We start from the raw sequence: 25,349 nt of genomic DNA, 5'->3' as shown, positions 1-25,349 counted from the left end.
CCCCAGGGGCTGAGCTCACCCCTTTTGCTCACACAGACACGCAGACTCTTTAAGGAACACACACGCGTATACACACTCTCGCACACACGTAGGACCCTGGGCGCAAGCACCCTCTTGGCGGCGGGCGTCCGCGGGCGCGGTGGTAGCCGGGTTCGGTCCCTGCCCTCAGCGGCTGCTGACTGAGCACCGCTGCCCACGGCCGGGCCCGAGGAGAGCGATGCGGGAGCCGGAGCGGCAGTTCGAACAGTAATGTGGATTTACAGTCGTTTCCTGCAGGAACCGGCTGAGACACCTGAAGTCCGGGGTGCCAGCAACGTCCGGAGGGGCTGAGCACCTGGCAAGGGGGCGGGAGACCGCACCTGGGGACCGCATCAAAACTTGCGCCTGGACCAGGTAAGTGCATTTCTCCCTCTGGCTCGTCCCCCTCCTCCCCCCACCGCCCCCCACCGCCCAACCTAAGGACTCTAGGCGAACTTCGCCCCAAGGCTGCTGGCGTTGGATGGAGGCTCCGGCCGTGAGCTTGTCGGCTCTGGGAGTCCTGCCCCAGGTGGAGGAACCTTTGCTCCTTCTTTCGGTCTGTGCCGGGCTCAGAGCTCGGGACCACCTGGGGGAGAAAGGAGGTCGGCCTCGTTCGAGGTTCAAGCGGGGCCCTGGGGTGGGGGCGCTGCCCTTCGAGGGCACCCTGGGCTTCTCGGGTGACACTTTTGCCAACCAATTCCTCGGGTTCTGAAAGGGGGGGGTCCGCGCCTGGGCTCTCACGCAGAGTCCCGGCAGTCTAACAAGTGGACACGGACGAAGGGTGGAGGGGCCTGGGTCCCAGGAGAGACTAGGGAGTCGCCTCTTCTTGGGTATCCCTCCCACCTGGAACGTCCGCTCCGGGCTCGGCCACTAGGATTAAGCTCCTGCCATCTCTGAGAAGATGACTAGGGGCTAGGACACACTTTAGTACCTGTTTGCTTCTGAATATCTCTTCGAATCTCACTTGGGGAGCGCAGGTTCAGGGAGGAACTTCAGGACCTCCTAACCTATGCTGTATGGGGCCCCACCCGATGCGTTTTCCCTACACCCCAATCTTTGTCAAAAGGGACAGTGGTTACGCAGCAGTGGGTGCCTTGGGAACCGTCGGTTTTGGCTCAAACTAAGCGCTCAGCCACCCGGGTTGGCTCTAACTACGCGCTCAGCCACCCGTTTTCACATTTCATCCTGAGACTGGGTCCCGGGAATCTAGCAGCAGCCAGCCCATCTGCCCATCGCCTAGTACCTTCTCGGCATGTCTGGGGAAATGTAACCGCACTTTCGTCCACGCCACAACCGGCGGATTGCCAATTCAGTTTTAGGATGCTTTTTCCTAGAGGTGGAGAAGGGGAGAATGTTGGCGCTACTCGGTGAGTGGATATGTTTGCAGTCAGGAATGTATTTAAACATTTCAGCGAACACAGTGCAGCCGGTTGTTTACAGTTACGGAGACAGACGATCTCACTCCACTAGTAGATGCCGTCTCGACATTCATTTCGCCACGGAGAGAGTAGGGGCGGGGACGGGGGCTGGATTGCAGTTCGAGCTTGCCCTCGGCAGCTTCGGGTTTAGGCGATCTGCATCACTGCTACCGACTATAAGCTAATTTGTGGAGAAAAACTCTACATGTCCAATATGAAGCAAATGGTCAGGAGAAGCCCTGAACTTTCCCATTTTTTCCCCCTTGAGATGTTAATCCAGAGGTGTTTTTGAGGCGATCCGAGGAAATACAAAAAGAAGTTTCTGGTGCCATAGATGGGAAATTAGTAGACATTTGGTTGTAGAAACCAAAAAGAAACGAAACACCTCAATGGACTCTGAAAGGTACTGTTAGATTAGCATTTAATTGATCTCGTTTGTGATAAGTAAGGGTCATAGCTTCATTGAATTTTAGATGGTTGTTCTATGATTAAAATGAACAAACCAGGTACACTGTACTGTGAGAATCAATCGATACTCTTAACCTGTTTGGGGAAGGCATTGCAAATGTCTGCTCTATTATCTTTGGGCTGAATAATCCTGGTCCATCTTCTTAGTCCGCAGACTTTCGATTTGGAGCATAGGTTACTCCAGTGCTGCCAAGAAAGAGTCTTAAGAACAAAACAATTATTATTTTTATTAATAATAAAAGGAGATCCACAGCTTTACATTCTACTCCATGATTAGCCAGCATTGGCTTGTTTGCTAGCCCCCACCCCTTGCTCTTCATATCTGCAATGTGGGTAAAAATGAATTTTCATGAGGCATAGTATGACCCTTCAAATAAATAACTGGAAAAGCAGAATTCCGGTTTTGCCAGTTTTTGTCCAAGTTCATAAGACTTTGTTTTGCTGATGTGTTAAATAATTTACTACCGCAAAGTTTTTTTTTAAGGGTAGTTAAGAGCTCTCGAGTATACCAAAGTAATGTTGGAATCTTGTAGTGATAACAAAAGTCACAATGTACATTTGAAAATGGGTTCATGTAATTTGTAAAATGAATCTATGTTCTTAAGTGTTATTTAAAAGTTTTCAGGTTGTCCCCCCAATATTTCTGAAAAGCAGCTGTTCTGGAAAACAGCTCTAAGAAGAAATGTTAGCGTTTGCACAGTAAAACTGAGAGTCTTGTCCTTAGAACAAGGCCAGGCACATAGTAGAAAATGAACATATTTGAATACATGAGTTATTTGCCATTAATTCTATATTCCAGTTATGAATTAAAAATGGTCATTTCATTTGACAAACTGTACAATGGGGCTGAAGGAAAGAATGCTTTGTAGAATCATTGTGCTACAAGGATAATTGACATTCCAAATATTCAAACATGTAAGTTTGTTAAAAAGTAAAATCAGATTATATGTAACTACCATCTCATTCTAAGGCCTGATTAGAAGTCTGAATACCCTATTGGCCTTGGAGTTTCAGATTAACCATCAAATGTGTAAATAACACCGACATGATCATATTTTTCCTTATAGTCATTGTACCTTTGTGATGTGTTTAATACAAAGATTCAGGCTGAAGCAGAACATTCAAACATTCAAGTTTATTTTGTACAATGTTACTTTAAATTGTCAAACTGCACAACATTCTTTTGATATGTTGCTTCTGCAAACAGAAGGTTTAGTGTGGAACTTTAAAACTTGGAAGGGGTAAGAAGGGTCAATATTAATATAACAGATTTTCTGTTCCATTCCATGTTAGAGAGAGCAATTAGAATCCATGTAATCTTTGCTTGAAGCTTGCTTTTTTTTTCTGAAAGTCCATCATTTTCAGTTTTAAGTATATTTATCAAGTGCTTGGTATGTATTATGGTTAGTAAATTTCCTGAGGTTTCCCAAAGAAGTGATTTATTTATTTGTGTATTTACTTACCTACCGACCTGAGGTCAAAAGAAGACCAATACTCTGAATACTTGACTCAGTGATTAATTTCTTTTAATGAAAATAAGTGTTCTTAGTACTCATATATTTGTTTTCTCTTATATACATAGACACATGTACACACTTAGAAGCAATCTCATGAGAATGCCATGGATCAGATAGACAACATGTATGATAATTTCATTGAAATTCTGTATTTCTTTAAATTCCTTTCAGTGGATCTTCAAAAGTAGTAATCTGTGCATAGTTAACAAAAAAAGAAATTTCCTATCATTTACCATTTGGACAAAGGGTTTGAACTGGATTACAAGCACAACCACAGGTAGATTAAATGATGAAGAAAATCGTAAGAGATTTTAGCAATCCTAATCAATGGCACATATCCATGGCTGGACGTGTAGCTGCTGATTAGAATAAAAATGTAAGGAATCAAATTTCAGCACTGTTCCCATACAATAACTGCTTAAAGTCATCTGCAGATTCTGAATGTTAAATCAGAATCTCTATTAAGTGGAAATTCAATCACTATTTTAAATGGAGATTACTATTATTTTTCCTTCCCGTAAAAGGTAAAACATCCTGAAATCTGGATTAATAGTAATTTCTACTTCTTTCTGTTTTCCATTGACTATTTTAGATCTGAGAAAGTAAATATCAAATAGGACCAGCTAGAACTGTGCTGAGTTTGAGCAGGTGAATGCTATAAAATGTTTTATGGAGCTTTTCATTATTTCTAACACCCGTGATGGTCCAACCATAGGTGTCTCTTCAGTATGTAGTACTCCGTTCTGACAATTTATATAATGTATAGAGTTTTTGTAGTTTGCTAGATGTGCTATAGCATAATTTAACTAGACAAACGAAATTGCTTACATTTGGAACCCATAAAAAATAGAGCTGAGGAAATTGGACCATGATGGCACAAACTGAAAGTTATTGTATAACAATATTTATATCAATTGCACTGCTGACATTTCTATAATCAAAGCAAACTGGTTTTAATTGGAGATAGCAAATATTTTTACAGTACATGTTAAAGCCTGTTAAATTCTTATGTAACATCAGGACTCATTTCTAGACCTGGAAGTATAATCTTGGCTGATTTACAACTTTAAAAAAATTCTAAATTTTACTTCCTGTCCAAGCCTCTACTTTAGGTAAACAATAGCATATGGTGAAACATGCATATATGCCAACTAACCGCTACCTCTTGGATGATGTTTTCAATGTGATGTAATGATTCTGAAATATTGGGTACTCCATCCTACCCTCTTGTAACTGTATGAGTGGAGAAATTAATTGGGAAATGAACACAGGAAAATGTGTTAAATAATCTCTCTTTGTATCAGTAGTTCACTGTCTGTGAAGCTTATACTTGGAGGCTTCATATCTTTGTTTATGGTAGGTATATACCAAGATTAATATGTTTTTTTCTGGGTACTTATGACAAGTCTCTATGGTTTTATCTAGGTGACATATTTCACCCAAATATGTGAGTGAAAAGTTCTGTTAACCATCCAGCTGTTTGGGTTGACGCAAACAAACATGGCTGAGAGAATTTTTTACTTAATTTCTGTATGATTTGGAGTCATCTAATATGCTAACAAATTTGAATATCTCTATAAAAAATAAAGAATAAAATGAAACACTTTAAAACACATGCAGAGTACTTTAAACACTCTTGGGTTGCTGTGAAATGAACTAATGAACCAAATGCCATCCTGAATCTACAGCCTTGTATGATATGTACAAAGGATGTTACTTTCAACCCTCAACAAGTACAAAAACAAAAACACGCTGGCCTTTTCAACAAGCCAGGAAATTAGAAACTTTAACTTCAATTCTGCCTCCTCCCTCCACCCCCGGTACTGATTCATCAGTTTAAAGAAATCAACTTGAAGAGTTTGATATGTTGGCTTTTTACAATTTCCTGCACCTCATTTTCTATGATTCTTTTACTGCCATGGAAACTAGATGGGACAGACAGCTGGGAGTCACTAATTCAGGATGGGAACCTACTTGTTAATTTAATTTCATGCCAGCTTGTTGGTCCCTGAAAGTAACTGTAAAAGGCTGGGGAATTGAATTTTCGAGCAACAAATGATTAAGCAGAACAAAAATCAGTGCCATCTTTGTCATTTTCTTGAGAATCTTACTGCAACCTTCTTTGTCCCTACTCAAGCAGTTCTTTGAAAATAATCACAGAATAGAGGTTTGATTTGTGCATTCCTATTAGTGTTTATATACGCTATAGAGTATTTTTGTTCTATGAGGATGTTCGCAGCTGTAAAATAGTTTCATAATAGCTATTCCTTTGGAAAAAGATGTTCTTTCAAATTATGATTTTGAAGAAGCCTAGTTAGTGATCACAATAAAGTATGAATGATGTTTGAATTTTCTGGTAGGATTGGTTATTTTTTCGTATCAAACATGAAAACAATTTTATTAAACTAGGTGTGTCCCACTTCTTTTTATTGCAGAGACCAAATGGATTTGAATACATTTCTTTGAAATCTGTAAGAGACTCATTTTACCTGCCACCATAAAACATACTGATTCTTTTCATTTTAATTGACTAAAGAGTTGAGTTGATAAATGGTCGACAATGAGGAAATTGCCTTTTAATGTTTCTCATATTCTGTTCTAACATTTTTGTGGCTGGTTAAAACTTACAAAATAAAAATTTGGAATCAGGAACTCTAATGTGAGCTCTATTGCAGCCAAGTTTAAACCCTTTGCAATATTATCAGCTTGGCTCTGAGAAACTAATATTTTTCCTGTAAATTTATAGCTGTGAACAAGAGTCTATATTATGTCTAAGAAAGCATGATTCCTAAAAGGGATTTTAGTAATGAAAAAAGAATAGAGATTTAAATCTATATATCTACACTGTATCTCACCAGGTATTTTTCTGTTTGAAATTGACTAGAATTTCAAAATATAACTATCCCAGACAGAATCATTAAAGATAGAATGAAGTAGTGATTTAAAAATTTAGGAAAAATTATATTTTCGTTTTTACATTTTAGGGAATATTGATGGCATCAGTATCCAGTTTTGCGGTATTGGATTGCATATGTTTTGTTAATTATTTAGTTTATTTTTACTTCTTGAGCTGTATCTGTGTGATATCAGAATATCTGAGTAAAATATGAAAAATTCAATCAATAGTCATTGTTGAACATGTAGATTTTCTAGTATCTACTTGTGCCTTATCTTTTGTGTCATGTTGATTTCCTCAAACCTTTGAGCAGATGCCTGGCATTTGGATATATAATGAAATAAAATCAGTTGATCATCTAGATAGTTCCAAATACCTGACCAGTGAATTTTGATTGTTCATCCAAATGATGTTCTGGATTTATAGCCTCAGTTTCCCTTTGGAAATTACTATATATTTACCTTTGAATTGTTTTCATAATTAACTGAGAAGTATTGTAATTATTTAGAATGCTGATGCAGATATGTGTGTGTATTTGCGTGTAACTTTCAGTAGAATTCCTACATGGTTATATCAACAGAAATCATTTTCATTTTAATGTTTAGAATCACAGTTTAGTGTTTTTAACTGTCTGTATAAATGAAGGATTTAAAAGTAGCCAAAAAAGAAGTACATTGCTATCAGTTTGCATACTTCAGGGAAAATTTAATCATTAGTTAAGGTCAAGGAGAAAATTTCCCAGTTATATGGTTTTGCATAATTGGTGAATTTTAAGTGTTTATATTATTTCTGATGCCTCTATCTGGTTTAGACACCTGTCAAAGAGAAGGTGCCAGATTAGATGGACAATTGGCTTATTAGATATTGCAACCCCCGTGTCCCAGCTGTATGTAGACATTTGAAGAAAACTCTTAAGTTATTCAGAGAAATTAGAAAAAGGTATGCAGATGGCCTATCTCAATCCAGGTTTGTTCAAGTACATTTAAAATTAAATGTCCTAAGAGATGATTAATTCAGGAAAGTTATTGATAATGAACTCATCTTATGCTACACATCCTTTGCACCCATGATGATACGTTATTAAAGGTGTCTCAATCTTGCTAATTACCACCTGTGTTTAAATATAGAGGTGTATAAATATACCACAACCACACAGTGACTCGAAGCCTTCTAGGCCTGAAATGTTCCTAGCTAACTCAGTTCCTATCAACAAAATGTTTCTGATCAACATTTTGAATTTGTACTCTGCACATTACCCCCCTTTTAGCATTAATGATTTTTGCTTTTTAAAGCTGCTTTCTTTAATTGCAAGCATTTGAGTGATATTGATGTGTGATCTCCTGCTCTATTAACTGGCCCAAGAATATGTTTGTGTTCATGTGTGTAAGGATGGAATTTTTTTCCTAAAGGAATATTTATTGAAAAGTAAATGTACATTTTGGACATCTATTCACAAGCATAATTTACAGGTACATACAAGTACATCACCTATTTGCTTACACTGTGCCTGAAAAGAATATATATGTCTTTGTGATTGTGACTCGCTGTATGTTTAAGCAATTTAAGGAAGCATTGACAGAATAGCTATGCAGGTCAAATAAGCTCCTTTTGGAAAGTTAGTATTAATTTCACAAATGAGATCTAGTGACCACGAAGGGAAAAGGCTATGCAGTTGACTGATTCATTGTTACCTATTGCTTAGCCTTGAGAAGACTCTTGTACCTTGGAATACCAATAAAATCACTCTCATGTCTTCCTTCCTCACTCCCCTCTTTCCCTCTTTCCGTCTTCCCTTCCAGTCCTTCCACCCACCCTCCCTTTCTTCCTTTCTCTTTCTTTCAACTATTTCCAAGAGTTGAGGTAGTATATATAGGTTTATGAGAAAGAAAGCTCTTGGCCAATTCACTGAAGTATTCAGATTGATTAATCTTTTTGTTCTTTTTCTAAATCTGACCAGTTCTTTATGTATATCCTAGATCATTATAAATATAATATGAAGTATTATTATTTTTAAAATTAAAAAAGTATTTATCTTTAGAGGGGAAGAGAAGGAGAGAGGGAGAGAAATATCAATGTATGGTTGGGTCCCAATGTATGGTTGCGTCTCGTGGGTCCCCTAGCTGGGAACCGGCCTGCAACCCAGGCATGTGCCCTGACTGGAAATCTAACTGCGATCCTCTGGTTCGCAGGCCTGTGCTCAATCCATTGAGCTACACCAGCTAGGGTGAAATGTTATTCTTTATATTATTTTTGGCTCGTGCGTTCTTTCAGTTATCTTGGGTAGGAGCTAAAATAACACCTATTTCCTGGGTTGGTACTGTTTATTACAGGTTTACTCTGCACATATCCATACATTGTATATTTGTGATTTATCTTTCATGTTTAGTCTAATAAAGTGTCAACACTTAGGTGTAATACCATTTATGTTTGGTTGTGAATCCATGAAGTGTTAACACAAGGGTGCTAACATTTTTTTCATTGTTTTGTCCTTTTCCACTGTTTGAGGTATTGCCTTGATGAAACATTGGACAACTTGTGAAAGTAAGGTAATTTTAACATAAACAATTAGAATTCAGTGCAAGGGCAGTATGTTAAGGGTAATTTAACATGGAATGCAGCAAATTTTAACAATAGAGTTCTATAAAACATGGAATAAAACATGTTTAAGACACTGTATAAAACAGCAATAGATGTAGTGAGATAATAATGTCCCACACCTCTAGCAAAATCATTCAGGCTGCTTTGCTGTTGAAAACGCAGAAGAATCAACATTTATACAGAGCTCTGGAGCAATGGGTCTTCAAGTCTCAAGTGTTTTCTACAAAGACTGCAGGTCTCATGGACTGGACATCCCCCCCCCAAAGACTTTAGTATTGCATGGTTTTTGGTTATGCATCATAAAACAAACTTCATGAAGAAAAATCTTCATCTGTTCATTCATTTCTTCATTCATTCATTTGCCAAAACTTTTTAAATGCTCCTGCTTACCCAGTGATACAAAGACATTAAAAAAATTAGTGGAGGAGGCAGACATATAAACTTCTTCATGTAACAGATGCTCTAGAAGAGGAATAATTAGAATACTCTGATAAAGGTACATATGATTTTATAAAGGATATGTCACTTGAAGTGGCTTTTAAAGAACAGGTAGGAATTTTTTTTTCATTAGAGAATATGGAGAAGTGCATTCCACATGGCAGAAGGATTATGAAAGGACACAAGGCTAAATTAGCCATGGAAAATACCCACCCAGAATAATAAAGTGTCATTTTATTTCCTATTCAAGTCTGGCAAACAGCGCTCAGGGATAATGCCTTATTTTATTTACTTCTGAGTGCCTGACATAGAGAAGGTACTTAGAATATATTTGTTAAATCGAATGAATCTGTTTGGTTTTGCCTGCATGGAGAGTTATGCTGAGGGAATGGTGGTTTTTCTAATGTTTATTCAAAATCATGCAATGTACTGCTTTGTAACAGTGTGCTGAATTAGATGAGGTGCTACAAAGTGGGGGGGGAGGGCGGGTCACTGACTTCGGGTTTTAGAAAGATGACATCTGTATGAAGAGTGGATTGAAGTGGATTAAGTGTAGTAGCAGTGAGACATTGAGAGACTGTGTTGCAGTTGTAAGCAGTCTTGAGGGTATGAACCAAGGCGGTGACAGTAAAGATGGAAAGGAGGAGAAACACTTGAGATTCAATAAGTTAACATCAATGGGGCTTGAAGATTGATTACATTTAGAGAGTGAGGGACAGGGAGGAGTGATTGAGGCTTTTGGGTTGGGAAATTAGGTAATTCCATTAAGCAATATAAGGAACACAGAGGAAAACTGTTTGGGTGCGGATAATGAGGTCAGGTTTGGATTTATTTAATGTGAGATACCATCAAGACATTCAGATGGAGAGAATCTGTGACAGAGATTGCACATCTGCAGATCAGGTCTGGAGGTAGAGATTTGTGTGTCAGTAGTCAATGTAGTAGTTGAAATCATAGCAAGAGGAAGATGAGTTCACCTAGGGAGTATATACAGAGTAAGGAGAAGCAAAGTTGAAATCTTGAGAAATGGTGAACTTAAGAGGTTGGTGAAATAAGACTGAGCCTTCAAAAGAGAGCAAGTCAGAATAACGTTGGAGAGGTAGAAGGAAAACCAGAAAATAATGAAATAGAAGCTAAGAAGGAAAAAAATGTTATAAATGCCACATAAGAGGAAATAAAATGGCCAGTAAATGTGGAAAAAACCTCAATTTCCTTTTTTTGAAAATATTTTATTTATTTATTTACAGAGGTGGGAGGGAAGGAGAGAGGGAGAGAAATATCGTGTGGTTGCCTCTCATGCATCCCCTGCTGGGGACCTGGCCTGCAACCCAGGCGTGTGCCCTGACTGGGAATCAAACCAATGATCCTTTGGTTCCCAGGCCCCATGCTCAATCCACTGAGCTACACCAGCCAGGGTGAAAAAAAATGGGAGGGAGGTGAGGAGCAAGGGGCGGGGGAGGCTGGGATGGGAAAAATAGACAAAAAACTGTACTTGAAAAATAACTAAATAAAATTAATTTAAAAAAACAAACTTAGTTTTCAATGATGAAAACAAATGCAAATGGGAACCAATAAATATAAGGATTTTTTTTGTTTTGTAAGATCATACTCTGTAATTGCTCAAGCCTCAAACCTTAGAGACTTTCTTGATTTCTTTTTTCATCCAATCAATTAACAAATGCCAACTCTACCTTCAAACCATATTCTCTATCTGAATCATTTTCTCCTCTCTCATCATTAATACCTTACACCAAATCACCATCATCTCTCACCTAGACTACTGAAATAGTTTCCTATTGCTACCCGTATATATCTTCTTGCTCCCACATAGTTTTCTACACAACACCCAGGATGGTCCTTTTAAAATATAAACAAGACCTTGTGATCTTGCCACTCTGCCCTCCAATGGCTGGCTTTTTATCACACTTAGAATAAAATTTAAAAAGTAATTTAGAACTGGCTGGTGTGGCTCAGTGGACTGAGCACTGGTCTGTGAACCAAAGGGTTGCCAGTTTGATTCCCAGGCACAGCACATGCCTGGGTTGTGGGCCAGGTCCCCAGTTGGTAACCTGAGAGAGGCACCCGATCAATGTAGATCTCTCACGCATTGATATTTCTCCCTTTCTCCCTCCCTACCCCTCTCTCTAAAAATAAATAAATAAAAAATATTTTTAAGATGCAGGCCAGGTCCCCAGTAGGGGGAGCTCAAGAGGCGACTATACATTGATGTTTCCCTCCCTCCTTTCCTCTCTAAAAATAACAAATAAATAAAATCTTAAAATTCAGGAAAAAATGCCTATCATGAGTTACACGGTCCTACATGATTTGCTCCCTGACTATTATTTTTTTTTATTTTTATTTTATTTTATTTTATTTTATTATTTTTTAATTTATTTATTTTTTAATTGATTATGCTGTTACAGTTGTTCTATTCCCCCCTTCATTCCCCTCCATCCTGCCCCCCCAACCCCACCATTACCCCCCTTTAGTTTATGTCCATGTGTCTCAAGTCCTTTAGGTTCTATATTTCCCATGCTATTCTTGCCCCCCCCATCTATTTTCTATCGACTGTCTATGCTACTTATTTTCTGTACCTTCTCCCCCCATCTCCTCCTCCCACTCCCCTGTTGCTAACCCTCCTTGAGATCTTCATTTCTATATTTCCACTCCTGATCTAGCTGTTCTTTTAGTTTGCTTTCGTTTTAGGTGTGGTTGTTAATAACTGTGAGTTTGTTACCCTTTCACTGTTCATGTTTCTTTAACTTCTTTGTCTTAGATAAGTCCCTTTAACATTTCATATAATAAGGGCTTGGTGATGATGAACTCCTTGAATTTGGTCTTATCTGAGAAGCACCTTATCTGTCCTTCCATTCTAAATGAAAGTTTTGCTGGATAGAGCAATCTTGGTTGTAGGTCTTTGGATTTCATGACTTGGAATATTTCTTTCCAGCCCCTTCTTGCCTGTAAGGTCTCTTTTGAGAAATCTGCTGACAGTCTGATGGGGACTCCTTTGTAGGTGATTGTCCTCTTAGCTCTTGCTGCTTCTAGGATTCTCTCCTTCATTTTAATTATGGCTAATGTAATTATGATATGCCTTGGTGTGTTTCTTCTTGAGTCCAACTTTTTTGGTACTCTCTGGGCTTCTTGGATTTCTTGGAAGTCTATTTCCCTTTGCCAGATTGGGGAAATTTTCTTTTATTATTTGTTCAAATAGTTTTTCCACTGGTGGTTGTGTCTTTCCCCCTTCTGGTACCCCTATAATTCGGATATTGGAGCGTTTAAAGATGTCCTGGAGGTTCCTAAGACTCTCCTCATTTCTTTGAATTCTTGCTCCTTGACTCTTTTCTGTTTGGCCATTATTTGGTTTCTTCTGGTCCACTCCATTGATTTGAGTCCCAGTTTCCTTTTCATCTCTATGGGTTTCCTGTGGAATTCCATTCATTTCCCTTAATTTAGCCTTCATATGTTTCTCTAATTTGTGGCTATAATCAACCAGATCTGTGAGGAAGCTGATGACCAGTGTTTTAAACTGTGCGTCTGAGAGTTTTGCTATTTCTTAGTCGCTTAGATTTATCTCTGGGGCTTTGAGGTCTTCCTGCGACATTTTTGGTCTGTTCTGGCCCTTTAAATGTGAGAAACTGCGCCTTGGACTCCCAGGTCGCTGGGTTGTGACGCTGTATGTGGGGGCGTGGTCAGAGCGGGGAAATGGCGGCGCCCTCTATCGCTGCAGCGGCCGGTCCAACCGCCCACTCCCTGGCTCGCGCGCAATTAGGCAACCGCAGTCAACTCGCTGCACCACCTCCCCACTGTCTCCTCTGCAGTCGCTCACCCGGTGGGTTGCTCGGTCACCCACTAGGTCCAATCCTGGGTTTGGAACCCGTGCGTCTGGATTCGCGCGTCTGGATTCCGCGCCCGGGTCCGACCGAGCTCTCCTTTGCAACTCCTCACCAGACGCTGGTTTCGCCCCTTACCGGTCGGACTGAAGAATTTGTTGTTAGCGGACTTCCGAAAAGTTCAGTTTTCCGTGTTCTGGTTGTGTTTTCTGATGCTAATATTTAGTTGTCCCTAAACTTGGTTGTGTGAGGAGGCACCATCCACCTAAACCTCCATCTTGGCGGAAGTCCGCTCCCTGACTATTTACTGGGCCTCATGTTTTATCCTACTCCTGATGAAACCTTCCTTATACGCATTCTAGCCACCCTAATTTCCATTTTGTTTTTTAAACATGCTATGCATTGTTTTCTGTCAGGGCCTTTGCACTTGCTATTTCCTGTGCCTGAAATGAATTTTCTCCAGGATTTCTATACGCTTACTGTCTTGCTTCATTCAGATCTTCGATCAAATATTCCCTCATCAGAGAGGCCTTCCCTGACCATCCAGGATATAAGGAATCCTATCATGATTCTACATTTTGTGTGCCTTTATCCACTTTTATTTTTCCTCATATTATTTATCACTACCTGGTATCAAATTCATCAAATCTACTAGCATATTAGCTCCATGGGAGCATAGTATTTGTGGGGTTTTTTTGTTTATTACTGCAGACATATATATCACTGAGCGCAGTGCCTGGCATGTACACAGTAGGTGTTTAATACGTGTTGGTTGAATAAATGAATAGAAAGGGCATGATGACGTGTCAGTTGGTATAGATTTGGCAGTTTGCAGCAAAAGCCTTAAAAATGCTCCTACCATTTGACCCAGTAATTCTACTTCTGGGATTTTGTCCTAAAGAAATAATGTGAAATGCAGAAATAGCTTTATTTGCAAAGATTTTCATCAAGCATTATTTGTAATGGAGGGAAAAATGAAAGAAACTGAATGTTCAACCAGGGGATTGTTAAGTAATTTATGGTGCATCTAGACAATGTAGTATTTTATGGCCATTAAAGAGGATACTTACAAACATTGTATGATAGAAGGAAAATGTTTATGTTATACTATCAAGTGATGAGACAGGATACAAAATTATATATTTCCAATATGTAAGAAAGAAAAAAAGACTGGAAAAAAGATGCACAGAAGTGCTAAAATAATTATCTCAGTGGGTAATAGGTGATTTTTTCCCCTTTATACCTTCCGTGTTTTCCAGATTTTCATTAAGTCTGTATAACTTTTATTATGGAAAAATACATTTGCAAAACAAACAAGGAGAACAAAAAACCCCGCAAAAATATTACCACTTTAGAAGTGTGGATTATGTAATAAATAACAAGGAGGATAAACCTATTGTTCTTGAATGATGGTGCTGGAAGGAAAGGAATTTAACAGTTGTAACTGGAGCCAACTGGTTTTCTGGCTGAAGAAGTAAGTTTACAGACAGGGAAAATAATTGAGATCCACTGAATCAATCCAGTCTTCACTCAGTGGAGAACCTAGGAAGGCCGAGTTTATCCTGGCAGGATTTAAATAGGATGTTCAGGGGAGATTAGGTAACTTAAGGTTTCTTCATATGGAAAGCACTAGCAATTTGCATCATGTAAAACAGAAGTGATTACTCACTATATTCCTTCACATCATGTAGTAAAAACAATTAAGTGAAGTTAAACTATAGATTACTTGGCTATTCAGCCACAGTAACCTCTAATGGAAAAGAAGAAAAATAGCATTGACAAGTTTTGGCAGGTCTCATCATTAGAAATGCCCGTATTGCCAGACAAAAAAGAGCTGCAGCCAATAATGTGAACCTAGAAGTTCTTTAGGCCCTAAGGAAGAAAGTGACAATATCGAGTGTTGTAGCATTTATTGTCTGAGAGCACTGATCATTGTAATGGGGCAACTGTCTCCATTGTTAATGCAATTATTTTCTACAAGGTCTTTGAGTAAATAAATGTCCCATTAGAAGAATAGCATCAGAGATTTGAAAGCATGTTTAGCAAAATGTAAAGATATACTCATTAGTAAAACAAAGTGTGACTTATATGGAGCCCAAAGTCCCCTGAAAATAAAAATTGTGTTAATATAGGTGTTATAATTAGTGTATAATTGAGTAATTACTGAAACACATTTAAAAGCATCTCATTTTGTAAACAAGTAGAAATTATACTTTTTAAATCTATCTGAGAAAGATATTTATCATATACACATATATGCATATTCACATAATATGTATGTATTTTTGGACTGGACTTTTAGACCTTTCTTCCGCTCACCTTCAATTTACACATTTCATCTCCATAGCCAAGCTCAGATGCTAATTTCATTTGAGGAAGCTGAGAACTGAAGGATGTAGAATATTATTCTCTATGTAGGACCTAACAAGAGGCAGTAACACTAATGAAAGTCCAGGTTAAATGATCTCTTAACGTGCTGTTCAGATTTGGACTTAGGACTCTGCGTGTAGGCCCTAGCCTATCTCAAAAACCAATAGTCAGTTCTGTGAGATACATTTCAAACATTTGTGGCTTCTGCTGCTATTGCCTCTACTATGCATTATTTGGTTGCATTTGATGACGATTCTGTCTGACATTCTAACTTGTTTTTCTTAAAGGGTAGCTAGCCCACATGTAGTATTAAGATAGTCGACAGTTTCTCTTTTGACAATGAACTCTTGAGTCCAATAGAGGTAAAGGGTGAGGGAAGTGGTACATGTTTGGAACTGGTAAATAATGGCAAGTAACCTGGGGAATCATATATAGATCAATGTTTGATGAATTGGCTTTCTCTAATCATAAGTGGGAGATACACTTCTACTGGCTTTAGTCTGAGGGTATTTGAGAAGTGAACAGAGAAGAGCTATATCATTTTAAAGTCCTCTTCCCCATTTTTATGTATATCTCACCAAGGCAAAATGCTACATATAGGGCAGTTTGTTTTTTTAAAACATTTTTGCTAACCTCCTTGCAGAATTATCTTGATGGGTATGAAGCCAGTTTCTACAGACTCACTCTGGTCTGTGTGGCGGGAGAGTCAGAAATACTTTTTATAGTCTAGACCTAAGTACTTTCTGAAATGTTTTCCCTTGAAAGATTCTAACTTAACACTATTATGGGAGCACATAACATTTGAGCAGAACTATGGCTTTTGTGAGAAACATTAACAGTGATGAAAATGTACATCAGCAATTAGATTGCAACTAATCAAGAGCACCACTTCAGTCTATTATGAATGATTTATATATAGGGTATTGGATTGGAGATCATTAATAATAATATAATACTCTATCATCATTATGAGGTCACCTTGGTGATCTTTATCAAGGGTGGCAATGATGTTATTGACCCACATTTTTTAAAAAATCATATTTAGATATTACCTTGTCTTTTACAGTGGAGAAATTTTAAATTATTGCCTTTACTACTGAGATTTCATCTCAAATGTAAAAAAATGGGTTTGGGGATTACTTGATTGATAAATTGGGGCCATAAGGTTAATTAAGTGCCAATCATAAAGTATTGGAATGTTAAAGTTTTCCTTTTCCAAAAGAGAAAAAAAAAGTTTTCCTTTTCCTTTTTTTTTTAAAGATTTATTTATTTATCTTCAGAGGGGAAGGGAAGGAGAGAGAGAGAGAAACATCAATGTATGGTTGCCTTTCATGCATCCCCTGCTGGGAACTGGCCTGCAACCCCAGTATGTGCCCTGACTGGGAATCGAACCGCGATTGTCTGGTTCGCAGGCCCGAGCTCAATCCACTGAGCTACACCAGCCAGGACCCTTTTCCTTTTTCTTTTGCTTTACTTTACCATACTGCCTTTTCTAAAACAGGTTTTTGAAGAATTTAAAACATACAGCTTTTTAAATATAAGGGTAATACCTGCTCATTGTAGAAAAACTAGAAAATACAAATAATATGTTTTACATACATATATACCTTCGTCTAAGCAAGACTTACACTGTGATTACTTTTTTATTTATCAATATATTAATATTTTATGTCAAAATATATATCTAATCTATATACATATACCACACACAGATATACATACACACAAATTTAAAAAATATATGGCACAATACAAGTCAGAGAAGTGTATCTCTCAAGATGAGTGATTAGCGGGGATCATTACAGGGCCCAGTTCCTGCCTTATTGCCCAAGGGTGGCATATGGAGACATATAGGTAATTTCTGACTGTTAAATGAAAGAAGTTACGTGAGACATTAGAAACACAACTGAACTAAAGTGAGGGGACATGGATTTTAGTCCTGGCTTTACCAGTATCCATGTACGTGTGTTTGTGTAAAGCCATTTAACTTCTCTAGGCCTCAGTCTCCCAATCTTATAACAGGGTTGTTTTGAGGATTAAATGAAATGTATGTGTAAGGGACTACCTTAGTGAAGGAACTACAATTAGTGTAAATTGTTTACATTGGTGAAAAATTCCTGAAACTGTGGGCATTTCATTTCAAAATGAGTGAGATAATGAGTGAAAATTGAATAGTGTTAATTTGAGAGAATCTTTGTGGGTAAGCATTCCACAGGCCTCCAGGTATGCTCATCTATAGTTAAGGAATTCTCTGTTATCAACATAGTTAATGTAATGGTTTGCAGTTTCAAGGAGGCCGTTTAAGAAACTGACTGCTTTTATTCCTTGTAAATGATAAAATGAAGTCAACCGCCACCCTTACTCCCACCCCACATGTGTCTTTTCCTTTCTCTTATATAAGGACTGTTTTATATTTGCTTGTACATATATTTGAAGGATAATTTTTCCTAATTTATTTACAGGAATTACAAGGACAAACTTTATTCAGCTGTCTCCTTTTTGATTCCCACAACTTCTGCATCTATCAAGGTATGTGCATTCTACACAGAAATTTACTTTGGGAATTGAACACATACCTATATCATGTGAAAATAATGGAATGTTCCAGTGATATATTTTGTTATATTTATCGAGTGCCATGTCAATGAAATTGCACTGTTTTAAACTTTAAAAAACCTTCTTGACTATTATATATGCAAACCTGTGTCTGTACTGCATAACTGTTATTGTTAGTCTTTGCAAAACCAAATGTGGAGGTTGTGCTACATATTTGAATAATTCTGTGACCTTTTCCACATACAGCTACTCCTTGACTAATAAGAATATCTGCAAGATACAAGGGAACAGCAGTAGCCAATGAGGATTCTGGTGAAACCAAAGTTAATAGTTCTCATTGACTGAAAAATAAACATGGCATTTCTCCTGATCAGTTGAAAAATTATTTTCATTCAGATAATTTTATTGACAAAAAACATTTGCTTCCTGGAAGGAATGCTTACATTTTTAAGAAAAGTCTGAATATAAATTATCTGTATTGTCATGGTATTGCATTCATGTATTGATCCATATGATCAGTAAATATTTATTAAGCAGCTACTGAGTGCCTTTTCTTTTGCTCAGTGTACCAGTGTAGGTAGAATTAACCTGGAATAGTGAGAAAGGGATTGCTTTTATATTCAGCCCTCTGTTAGATGGAATATGTGAGAAACTATGGCAAGATGAGGGGAGATTTCAGATTACAGTTGACTCTTGAACAAAACAGGGGGTTAGGGCCGCAGACCTTGCCCTGCAAACAAAGATCCACATATAAATCTTGATACACCAATCTTACAATATATAGGACTTAAGTCAGAGCCTTGTGGTAGTGACCATATTTTATTAGTTATACTCTTTCTTTTTCCTTCAAGTTTACATTTCATTGAACATGAACCAAAACTAATTGGGGTTGATTGTGGAAAAATTCACTCATTTAAAAAATTTGTGTTGCTCCTGGGACACTACTGGCCAAAGCTGTGTGGCCCACAAGGCAAAAAATGGGATAATTAGAATATTTTTCCTGCTGTTTTGTTTCCATCATGGAATTTTTCCAGTTTGAATTTTGGATGGTGTTTTGTACTGTGTGATAAATTTATTAAAGATTATACATAAGTAACTGACATTTTAGTAAACCATAGATTGACCTTAAAAGAGTAGGCATGTATGTTTTGTTTCCCCCTAACTTAACTACAGCCTGCCTTCATCTGCACTTCCAACTGATCTGGATGCTTCATCTGCACTTTCAACTGATCTAGAGGCTTCATCTGCACTTTCAACTGATCTGGAGGAAAAACTATTTTCTCCCAACGTCTTGGACTCCATACTTGGGAAACTGCTGTTCAGAATGTGAAAATAGTTTTCCTATCTGTGGTTGGTTGAATTTGCAGATGCAAAACCAAAACCATGGATAGGAAGGGCTGACTGGATTTATTGAAAAAAAAAATCACCGGTGAGTGGACCCAGGTGGTTCAAATGCTCATTGTTCAAGGGTCACCTGTGATTGAAATCCTAAGTCACTTAAAGGACTCCCCTCATTGGTCTTCATTCTTAGAATTCCTTGGTAAATATGGAACAGAAAGCATTATATATATGGCAGTGCTACACACACCATTATTCAAATTAGATTCTCATTTCAACTTACAAACAAGTTAAAATGATGGTCTGAATTTTTGGTAAGTCTTTGGAATTACTTGATAATTTCTCTAAGTATGTTAAAGCAATGAAATTACATTAAAAATGCAATCTTTAAAATCTCAGAATTTGCATTGCTCTTCAAAAAATACAGTACAAAGTACATTAAGGATTTTTAAAAAACATAATTGGGTTCCAGTTAATTGAGATTAGCCAGTAATAGGAATTTAAAATTGATTTGTCAGTTTTAACTTTATGATTCTTCTAGGGTACTGTTTAAGGGAATACTATTTCCAAAAAGTTCAGATCACTATAGGAAAAAAATTAAGATCAGAAAATAAAATGACAGATTAAAAAAGAAACTTACTGAGGAAGTTGAGATTTTTTGCATATTGTATCATTTGTGAAAATAATTTTCTTAATTTGCTAATTGTGAGTCTGACAGTTATGTAATATTAACTTGAAAGGTATTTTTTCAGACTAAGAAGGTAAAATATGTGAAAAATGATCGTCTTACTAACAAAATGTGAATGAATAGATCAGAGTGGAGGATAAATGCCTAAGAGGCCAAAAGAATGCACACTTATGAAAATACTTGGCTGTAAACATTTAAAAGGTTCAGAGAGCAGCTATGTTTACTCCCTTGGAGAATACTATACAGTAGAAAATCCCTTGACTGTCAATCAGTAAACCTGGGCTCTACTCGCAGTCTTATACTAAGGATGTGTTCCTCATCAGGTAACTTCTCCACTCTGAGCCTTGGTTTACTTAGTCTATTATAAAAACTTTGGGATGGATAGCTCCAATTTTTTTCCTACTCAAACACTGTATAATTTTTAGAAAATTAAAGATTCTTTTCAAGTATGCAACTTGGAATCAAGATTGGCTATGAAGTTGCAATACACCTGTTGTTAAAAAGATTGCTGCTTGTTTAAGTGGCTCAGTTTTGTGGCAATAGGGTATTTATTTATTTTTTTCTTAAAGCACTTGTGTATCTTAACACCACTACCACCACCTCTATTGTCCATGCACACCAGTATTGGCATTATATTAAATAGAAATGAAGATCACATGGAGGGTTAGCAACAGGGGAGTGGGAGAAGAAGAAGGGGGGAGAAGGTACAGAAAATAAGTAGCATAGACGGTAGGTAGAAAATAGGGGGGAGGGCAAGAATAGTAGGGGAAATATAGAATCTAAAGAACTTGAGACACGTGGTCATAAACTAAAGGGGGGAATGGTCGGGGAGGGGTGTGCAGGGTGGAGGGGAACGGAGGGGGGAATAGAACAAATGTAATGGCATAATCAATAAAATTTAGAAAAAAAGAAAAAAAAAAAGGATAGAGATGTGATACTAAGATAAATAAATAAATAAATAAATAAATAAATAAATAGATAGATAGATTCGAGTAGGAGTTTAGTTAGTAGTCTCATCTTCCTCCTTGATAAAAATGCTTAACTTTGGGATGCTTCTATGTTGCTCCTCTGTCAGTCTTTTGAAGTTCAGCAAAATGATGTTTTCTGCCTCTTGCAAGGTGGTCATTCAAGGTCAAGCATCTCTCTGTAACTTCGAACCAGCCAAGTGCATAACTCGATGACTTCAGACTCCAGTGCTTTCAATCTGCCAACCTTCATGAGCATCAAGTTCATGTTAAAGAGTTTAAAATATATTCTCCTTCATCTACATATCACAGCAATAACAACCTGGGCACAGGACAGTTCCTGGGAGCAAATAACCACTTGGAGTTAATGATCTGAGGGGCAGCTGAAGGACCATTGACTCTTCCTAGTCATTCCTTTATCCCTATAAAACACCTATTTTTGAGATGCCAAATGCTTTCAATAATTTTTCTGTCTCACATCAGATTAAGTAGTGGTCATAAATAATAGCATTTAATACATAATAATGAGATGTGGTAATGCAATAAAATGTCAACAATTCTAATACTGTACAAAGATGGCCAGTCTGATCAACACCCCCCCAAAAACAGTGGTAAATGAAGTTCATGAATCATAATATTTTAAAAGTGACTCTTCCTTTATTGATTTGAAATGAATATAAGTAAGAATTCATATGGTTTAGAGGAACAGTTCCCTTTCTTTTGCTCCTTATTCCACTGACAAGTGATCTATTTTAGAAATAATAAAAAATGCCTCTGATATCTATTTCAAATGGCTTTTAATACAGTATATGTTCAGCTCCCCCCTCCCTTTTTAGCAATCGATTCAGTTTCAGGATATATACGGCTCTGAACTAACAAATACAATTCTCTGCTTTTTTCCAGAGGAAGCATTTTTAATTTCTTTATCACTGTGACAAACATTAGTAAGTCTCTACAGTGTGCCAGGCACAGTGCTAGGTGCTAGGGAAACAAAAGTCAATAAGGGACAGTGTTCCTAATCCCAAACTCATGGTAGAGAGGGGAGGACTGATCTATATACAAAGAAATAAAATAATCAAGTGTTGTGGGTATGGGATGCATATGAATTTATTTACTCATGGCATTCATGTTATTTTTTTAATTAATAAAAATTCATATATGAAAACTTTCTCTGTAGGGCAGTGAGATATATAATCTCAAATAGCTCCCACTCAGAAAATACACAGGAATCACTGGTCATGGTAGGCAGAATGTCCCCCACCTCCCCGCCAAAAATGTCCATGTCTTCTTAATACCTAGAATCTACGAATATGTTGCATCACATAGCAAAGGAAAACTAAGATTGCAGTTGGAGCCCTGATTGGTGTGTCTCAGTTCCACAAAGCCAAAGGTCACAGGTTTCATTCCTGGTCAAGGCCAGGGCACATGCCTGGGTTGCGAGTATGGACCCTGACTGGAGCATGTAGGAGAGGCGACTGAAAGCTGTTTCTCTCCCTCTCTTTCTTCCTCCCTTCTCCTGTCTCTAAAAATATATAAATGAAATCTTAAAAAAAAGATTGCAGATGGAATTAAGGTTGCTATTCAGCTGACCTTAAGATACAGAGATTATCCTGATTATCTGGGTGAACTCAATATAATCACAAGGGTCCTAAAAAGAGAAAGAGGGAGGCAGAAAAGAGAATCAAAGAGGTGACAGCATGAAAACTTGGGCCAACATTGATGGCTTTGAATCCAGTGGTCATGAGTCAAGGAATGAGAGTAGCTTCTACAAGCTGGAAAGGTCAAGGGAAGGGATTATTCCCTAAAACCCAAACGTCTAGAAAGAAGTATAGTCCTGCTGACACCTTGATTTTAGCCCATCAGGACCCATTTCAGCCCTGGCTGGTGTGGCTCAGTGGATTGAGTGCCAGCTTGCGAATCAAAGGTTGGATTCCCAGTCAGGGCACAGGCCTGGGTTGCAGGCCAGGTCTTCAGTAGGGGGTGTGTGAGAGGCAACCACACACTGATGCTTCTCTCCCTCTCTTTATCCCTCCCTTCACCTCTCTCTAAAAATAAATAAATAAAATCTTTAAAAAGAAACCTAAAAACAAAGACCCATTTCAGACTTCAGGCTTCCAGAACTGTATGATGAATCTGTTGTTTTACTCCATCAAGACTGTGGTGGTTTATTACAGTAGCTAGCAGTAGGAAACCATTACATCGAAGTTTACTCAGCACAGAAAATTTGGAGAGTAGGCTCTGTCTGCAGTCATAATTGCTGCAAGGCATGGTGCCCGCTGATTTTGGTGCAAGGTATGTTTGTCTAGTGACCATTTTTTTCTGGATATCCATATCAAGTCCCTCCATTACAAGTACAGCCCTGAAATACCTGACAGTTCTCTGTTGCTCCCAGTCTCAGGGAAAATATACCTTTTTTCTTCTTTTATGGACTGTTTGTACCCCTTCCTCCCATCCCCTTGTCCCCTATCCCTCTGCCTTGATGTCTAGGATGCAAGGTTCATGGATAAGTGAAAAGTGGAAAATTATCTTTCCTTCATGTGGTACCTGGAGCTGCAAGAAAGATAGAGGTAGTACTATCTCAATGAATTACCCTGGCATGGGTTTTATGACACATAAATTTGGGAATTGAGTATAGTGTGAAACAGGAGTCTCAGGCTACTGACCTTTTTTGCTTAGGATCAGTCCTCAGATTCGTTTTGTTTGCAACTCAAGTCTCTTCTATTCCACCCTCCCCTCCCCTCCCCTCCCCTCCCCTCCCCTCCCCTCCCCTCCCCTCCCCTCCCCTCCCTCCCCTCCCCTCCCCTCCCTCCCCTCCCCTCCCCTCCCCTCCCCTCCCCTCCCCTCCCTCCCCTCCCCTCCCCCTCCCCTCCCCTCCCTTTTAAAATGCTTATAGCTGGATTGTACCTTTTCAGTTCCATAATGTCTGCCAATCCCTATTGACTTATTCCTTACTCACCTGACTTATGTAAAATGAACCTGATCCTGTGTTGTAGAGGTTAAGTGCATATGTTTAAAATATGTTTTTAAATTTATTGGTTTTAGAGGGAGGAAGGAAGAGAGAGAGAGAGGGACATTAACATTGATTTGTTGTTGCCCTTGATCATGGATTCATTGGTTGATTCCTTTTTGAAAGATTTTATTTATTTATTTTTAGAGAGGGGAAGGGAGGGAGAAAGAGGGAGAGAAACATCAATGTGTGGTTGTCTGCCGCATGCCCCCCACTGGGGACCTGACCTGCAACCCAGGCATGTGCCCTGACTGGGAATCCAACCAGCACCCATTTGATTCAAAGGCCAGCACTCAACCGCTGAGCCACACCAGCTAGGGCTCATTGGTTGATTCTCGTATGTGCCCTGATGGGGGATCGAACCCACAACCATAGTGTATGGGGATGATGTTCTAACCAACTGAGCTACCCTGCCAGGACTTAAGTGTATATGCTTTGAGATTTAAATAGGTGAGATGATCCAGTTCTGCCACACATTGGCTGTACAACTTGGGCAAGTAGATTAAGTATAATCTTTCTAAATGTTAATCTCCTCACCTCTAAAATGGGGGTAATAATTATACCTCCTAGACTTGAGAGGTTTATAATGGAATGTGTATGAGGTATAAAGCCCTTTGTACAATACTTGAAATATAATATAACACATGCTCAATAAATATTAATTACCATTTCCACTACTAATATTGCCACTGTGAGGGCACAAAACAGGGGTGGGTAATCAGTTCCATCTAGTAGGAGTATGAGAAGCAGCAACTTAAAAGACTTCATGGAGAAGGTATGTTAGAGCCATTCTGTAAGCGTGGACTGGTAGCGGGTAGGGAATAGCAACTTAGTATTATCCGATGAACAAGTACATGGTAGGGATGTGCACATGTTCTAAGCAAATGAAGCAGTGGCACAGAAACATGAAATAATCTGGTCTCTTACAGGAACCTCAATCATTGTTTTAAGCTAAAGAGTGATGTGGAAGGTAGACGTGAAGACATGAGGTTGGAGAGGTAAGCTGGGGACAGATGAAGACGGACTTCTTTGTCTGAGGGAGCATCTCCTTTTTCCTATAGGCCAGTGGTTTTCTAAAGCTACTTGTGAACTTCAAATTTTGGTGCATTACCTGCTTAACCTGAGTCTTGCCTGAGGGGGCAACCTTTGAAAAAAATTCACCTAAGAACGCAGTTTAAAATCCACTTCTATAGGCATGGAGAAGCTAGGGAAGGATTTTAATTACATCTTTTATAGAGA

The 25,349-nt window shown here is 38.4% G+C and overlaps 1 protein-coding gene across 1 annotated transcript in view; it reads left to right on the top strand.

The window, feature by feature from the left end:
• Positions 1 to 25,349, top strand: part of LOC119057296 (teneurin-1-like) — a 392,900-nt gene that overhangs the window by 962 nt on the left and 366,589 nt on the right. The window contains exons 2-3 of the mRNA XM_053662321.1: positions 264 to 393; positions 18,019 to 18,085. The gene's annotated coding sequence lies outside the window, so the exon portion shown is untranslated. The remainder of the gene's footprint in view (positions 1 to 263; positions 394 to 18,018; positions 18,086 to 25,349) is intronic.

This window comes from Artibeus jamaicensis, unplaced genomic scaffold (genome assembly GCF_021234435.1).
Source record: "Artibeus jamaicensis isolate MK-2021 breed Jamaican fruit bat unplaced genomic scaffold, CSHL_Jam_final contig_240, whole genome shotgun sequence".
Taxonomy (NCBI): Eukaryota; Metazoa; Chordata; class Mammalia; order Chiroptera; family Phyllostomidae; genus Artibeus; species Artibeus jamaicensis.
This window is presented reverse-complemented; position numbering and strand designations above follow the sequence as displayed.